This window comes from Diadema antillarum, unplaced genomic scaffold, assembly GCF_040938485.1.
Source record: "Diadema antillarum isolate AM-2024a unplaced genomic scaffold, OU_Dant_1.0 scf00000140, whole genome shotgun sequence".
Lineage (NCBI taxonomy): Eukaryota > Metazoa > Echinodermata > Echinoidea > Diadematoida > Diadematidae > Diadema > Diadema antillarum.
The window spans coordinates 2,023,456-2,030,000 of NW_027271029.1; positions in this window are offsets into that span (position 1 = coordinate 2,023,456).

A 6,545-nucleotide genomic window follows, 5' to 3' on the forward strand; every position below is an offset into this window, starting at 1 on the left:
ACAGAATTGCACTGATACCTGACTAACTGTGCCATTTTAAAATGTATGAAGTTACAGTGGCTGTGAGAAAATGTGCAAGTTCTGCAAAATAAAATATGAAACATACTATACAACCTTGTTTGTTCTGGCTTAAACATTAACTGTTGTTGTTTTTTTCAGGTCTGTTACATACTAAATGATTATGACAAATGAGGGAGAAAGAGCGACATGGTATGTGTTTGTGTGAGTGTGCATGTTTGTAAGAAGATAGAGTGTACTGTAAATTCTTTATATCTGCCCTCCCAAGGAAAAAAGCAGTACAATGTGTCTGCAATGTATTATGTTGCAGATACTGCTTTTTTCCTTCAGAGGGCAGATATTTGCGAGTACCAGGGGTATAATATTTCACAAATTTAGACTTGTTTGACAATTGTGCAAGTGATTGCATTGTTTGTTTGTTTGTTTATTTTATTTAATCACGGGATAAAATAAAATTACATTTGTGATCTAGAACCACATTGACAGTTCGCGCCTGATAAGAGAAAGTATTACTTTTCAAGAGAAGAAATTAGTGATATCCCAATTGGATACAATACATTTATATTACAGGAGGCAATATTTTTGCACATTGTAAGTTTCACAAATGTCAAGTCCATTCATGAAATTCAGATGAAGATAAAGATGCTATATACAATCTTTGTGTGTGCCGTTGAGATGATTTTAGGAACCTGAAATGTTCATCAGTGTTATTTTGTATAAAAGTCCAATTAAACTTGCTAATACATGTAGCATTGTAGCTCCCACAACATCATTGCATCCAGTTTTCTTACCTATATCATTATAGCCCAGCTTATCACAAGGAGGACAAAGAAGAATATTCATCCTCTTTCGATAGAAAAGAAAAAGGAATGGGACTTTCAATACAACACAGTGCACTGAGATGTAGCATCTAAGTTTTGTTTTTTTCATCAAATTTTTAAAAGTTTATAATTATCATTTATCAATATACTTTACCGTGCATCCAAAATATTACATCGCTTTGTGTTTAATTTTCAACTCCATTTACCTTTCTGCCCACGCATCCTTTGTTTTCCACATGTGCATGGTTTGTACGTCCCCCCAAAGCCGCAGTTATAGCCACTATTGATAGTCAAACCAAGCATAAAGATGGACTTTTTTTCTTCTTCACTGTCAGGAGTAAAGAGCAGCCAGAGAAACGATTATGATGAAGCTAGTGAGGCCAGTGCCGTCTGGCTGAAGCTTATAAATAGCGCCATCTTGTGAACGATACAACTCCTGAATGATGATGGCGTTTTACTATTCCATCATAAGACCAAAAGTGTGTTTGTGTGTGTGTATATTTGTAAGTATACAGCTTACCAAAAGTGTGTGGTTTCTCATCTCATTTCACTATCTCCCCCCCCCCTCTCTCTCTCTCTCTCTCTCTTCTTTCCAGCTCTTTTTTTCTTAAAGATAAAAAGCCAATTTGGTGTTGTTGTGTTTGGGGGGGGGGGGGGGGGGGTTATCTCCCTTTCCTTTCAGAAGGCCGGGAAGGGACTATTCACAGCCTCTGTCGCTCACAATCCAGACTCACCTGTGGGGAAAAGGAGCATATTGGCCGCAGTGGATCTTATCGGGAACACATTATCTTAAATGTATATGGTTCGATGACTGAAATTCCACTCGCATCATCACCACGCGCCAGCTACCTTTTGCACATCAGAGCTTGGGCTCTGGTGATTTTTTTTTAAATTCTTCTTGTCACAACGCAATTTTTTAACCATTTTGTACATGTTATTATACTTTAGTGTGGCCCAAAATAGATTGAATATACCATTGTATGTAGGCCTACATAATGGTAACAGTATAACAAGATGGTAGAGTAACTTCAAGAGGTTGGAGGAATTACCCTCATGGTTGAGGCTTATCTTCAATCACAGCTTTCCTGCCAGCGAAGAGAACATCAGACATGTTCCATCGCCGTCACGCAGTCACCGGCAGTTGCCATGGCAGCAGAGCAAACATAACCAACCGAGCATATTTTTGGCGCTCGCGCACCGAAATGAGAAAAGGCGCCATCGCGTGTTGCGTGTGAGTTCGATAGTTTTGTACCCAAATTAATGGAGCCATAGATGTCAATATGGTAAGGGGTGTATTGGCATGGTTACACCACCTAAGTATGTTGACTTTTAAGAGTGTTAACCTTCTACAAGGCCATTAGATTCCACGCCTCATATAAATTTCTCCGTAATGTCCAATCCACAGGGTGATTGCCGTAGTGATATATGCGATATCAGTAATAGATATCGGCATTATTAGATTGCACATTGACTGCCATCAATCACAAGTTACCAAACAAAATTAGGAGACACATCATGAATCTATACAATGATGCTGTACCGAAGCCGACATTATTTACATACTGATGTGTTGCAAACTAACGTGACTGTATTGGTGCAGTATAACTGTCAGTGAGAGTTCACCTAGAGTTCAAGTTTCGTACTTTGATACCATAAGCGGTAAATGACTTTGATAAGAAAAGCTATATACGGGGGGGGGGGGGGGGGGGCGCAAAAACTTGATGCCCCCTGATGCACACTTCTATTAAGTCCATGGAAATGGACCAACCGGGAGAAGATGTGGGAAGGGGTATCCCCCTCCCACACGAGGGAGACTCTTCATTTTTAGAATTGAAATTCAGCAACCTGGTGCACTCTTTGGGTGAAATATTTGGGCAGATTTCTATCAAAAAAGCAAGATAATTTTCTCATCTCGGAAATTATGACCATATGTGTGTGGGGGGAGGGCAAATGATATGCATACCCTTAAATTGCAGTATTTTTATGGGAGAAACTTTTTTTTCTGTCAAAAAGCAAGAAAATCTTCTCATCTCGGGAATTATTAATTATTTGCATAGGGGGGGGGGGATTTATGATATGCTTGCCCCTCCAAAATTTTTAGAAGGCTATTAAGGCTCACACTTGGGCTCGCATTTTCAATTTGGATTGGTCAGAAATAAAGTGCTGTACGCAGACCCTACATCCTTGCAGCACACGTACACGTACACGCAAATGTGTACGTGCTCTGTACCGTACGATATGTACTGTAAATCGATATAATGAACACTGCAAGGTTGATATGTATAGAATCAGTGCTGCCAGAGCCCGTGGTGCGATTTTATTTTTTCCCATGAATTTTCTGTCCCTGATGCAAAATAAAAAGAAAATAGTAATCTTAAACAAGATAATACAAAAATTATTTAGTGTCCGGCGTTGAGGTCGCTCACAGACTGATTCTTTTTTTTTTTTTTTTTGGTCTGAAGGGGGGGGGGGGGTGCGTTCGCACCCAACGCACCCCCCCCCCCTGGTGACGCCCATGCCCCCCCCCCCGTGCCCCTGTAACAAATAACTAAAAGTTTTCAATTTCACAACTGAAAATGCGAAATTTTTCGGCCATAACGGGGCGAATGATACACTAACAATTTACATCAATATATCTATACACTAATACCTTATGAGTAATTCTAATGTATAGATGGTAGCCTCGCGTCCTCGAGTGTGCACCCGGAAACATACCTTTAGTAAATCTGACATTCTTCCCTTTCTTCTATATGCTTTTATGCTAATATAAGAACAAATTATATTGCTCGAACAATGCGATCACTTTTAAGCTTTTAATGAATACATTTCAGACGAATGGCAAATGAAAGTGGTTCGCTCCCTCTGCCCGTACTTATAGTGCAATGAATAATTTTCATAAGTTATGATCACAGTCCTTCGCAGTGTTTTTTTAATATGTTTAATACCCTCATAGAAATTTGCTTCAACAATGCTCTACAAACGCGACCTTTGTACTCTACTTTTACAAAAAGCCCTTACAGTGGGAGGGGGTATCCCTCTGATCCCCGCCCTCTCCCGATTGGCCGCTTCGCTCCCTCCCTCGCCGAGGATCTCACACCGTCACATAATGTACCCCCCGTATGTTATAATCATAGTCCTTTACAGTGAATTTTCCACTATGTTTAATTCCCAGAAATTTGCCTTTAGATGCTCTACAAATGCGACTCTTGTACTCTGCTTTTACAAAAGGTCCCTACCGTGGGAGGGGGTATAACCCCTCCCACAACCTCGCCGAGGATCTCACACCTGCACATAAATGTACCCCCATAATGTTATAATCATAGTCCTTTACAGTGAATTTTCCACTATGTTTAATTCCCAGAAATGTGCTTTTAGATGCTCTACCAACGCGACTTTTGTACTCTGCTTTTACAAAAGGTCCCTACCGTGGGAGGGGGTATCCTCCTCCCACACCCTCCCCCACTCGGTCGCTTCGCTCCCTCGCACACCGTCACATAATGTACCCCCCGTATGTCATAATCACAGTCCTTTACAGTGAAATTTCCACTATGTTTAATTCCCAGAAATTTGACTTTAGATGCTCTACAAACGCGACGTTTGTACTCTGCTTTTACAAAAAGTCCCTACCGTTGGGGGGGGGGGGGTATCCCCCTCCCACACCCTCGCCGAGGATCTCACACCTGCACATAATGTACCCCCATATGTTATAATCATAGTCCTTTACAGTGAATTTTCCACTATGTTTAATTCCCGAAAATTTGCTTTTAGATGCTCTACAAACGCGACTTTTGTACTCTGCTTTTACAAAAGGTCCCTATACCGTGGGAGGGGGTATCCCCCTCACACACCCTCCCCCACTCGCTCCCTCGCACACCGTCACATAATGTACCCCCATTATGTCATAATCATATAATCCTTCACTTTGATTTTTACACGCTGTTTAATTCCCTAGAAATTTGATTTAAAATGGCCTATAAACGCGACTTTTATACTCTGTCTTTAAAAAAAAATTCCCTATCGTGGGAGGGGGTATCTCCCTCTAATACCCCCCCCCCCCCCGCTCTGTCGCTTCGCTCCCTCGCAGAGGATCTCACACCGTCACTATCCCCGTATGCTATAGTTCTTTACAGTTATTTTTCCCTGCTATGTTTAACTTATGCTTATGAATTAAATACGTGCCACTAACAATGTATGCACATATAACATGTGTAATATGTACAGTGTATTATGTACATGTACATGATGATACAGGCACCAATAAATCAAATATAAAAAAAAAGAATCTCGTAGGTTATAGTTTAGTGTCAAAACGCACCCCCCTTGAAAAAAAAGCTGGTGACGCCCCTGTATTCACAATCATATATGCGTTTTGTCTCCTCTTTTTTTCATAAGGCTGCGATTTTATCCTTCATAATGAACCATGTAGTTACTTTATAAATTATACAGGCGCGGATTTTTGCAAGTCGTCGTTACTTTCAGCTTTCCTATGCAATGAAATGTTTGTAATATATGGCTACCTACCCTATTTCCTGCAAATATATGTCAAGATTAAGACGCACGTCTATCACGTCTATGTTTTCTAGTTCGTCCACGATATCAATATGCATTTTGTGTTGTTTTGATAGCAATGAAAATCCTACGAATCGAACGAAATTAATCAGACAGAGAATGATAACAAACACTGTATATTCTGTTGGTGTCGATTACAAATAAAAAGTAATAGTGATGTCTTTTTAAGATTAAAGTTCTTGTGATTGTTGTAATCATGATGGCTGTCATTATCATTATTACTATCTTCACCATCACAATCATCTTCATCAAAGTAGATATCATCATAATCATCGTTTCCATTCGCATTTTTATTGCCGCTGATAATATACTTCTGTCTGCTATTCGTTGTAGCACTACAGAATTTGCCACATAAGCCTCTTGTTTTTTAACGGGAGAAAAGCAGTTGGATCGTTCATCATTATTACTCAGTGGTTTGTTTGTCATCGTAGTCCCCTCCACCAATTTTTCTCTTGGTTTTGGAGATTCTCTGACCACACGAAAGGATTCTGCAATAACATGGGGAGCTACGTTGATGTGATGTGAGTTTTTAAGGACAAAATGCACAAGTTCGCGGAACGTGTTAGGGTCACGTTCAACAAACAGCATTGTGCGGTCACGGAGGTTTCGCGGTGAATAATGCCGCCACGAGTAGAAAGTATCACCGGACATATAATATAGAAAGTGGTCAGATCACGTGATAAGTTAAACTCGTCAACATGGCCAGCAAATTTGATTAGGCATTTGTCTCGTATTGAGTGCGTATACCGTTTTAACATTTCGCGAAATCTTATTTGAATCTTTATAATGTTACATTGCTATCGAATCACTATATTCTTGTAGATTTGGTTGCAATAGGCATAAAAAGAGATATAGGGATAAATAGATTAATTGACAATTATGTAGAAAGAACATATCTGCGATTAGAAAGATGAATAAATAGATACTGGTATATAAATAAGCAAACAAGTAAATGGTTGAAAGTAATGGATGCAAATGTAAAAAGATTAATAAATGTATGAATAAATAGATAATAAAAAGAAAGAATATACTAAACAAAATGTATTTTACCATGTACCATGAGTTTGTAAGCGTTTTCATGAAAGACATATATGCATATAATATTTGATAGATATGATGTTATTTACCTCTTCAGTG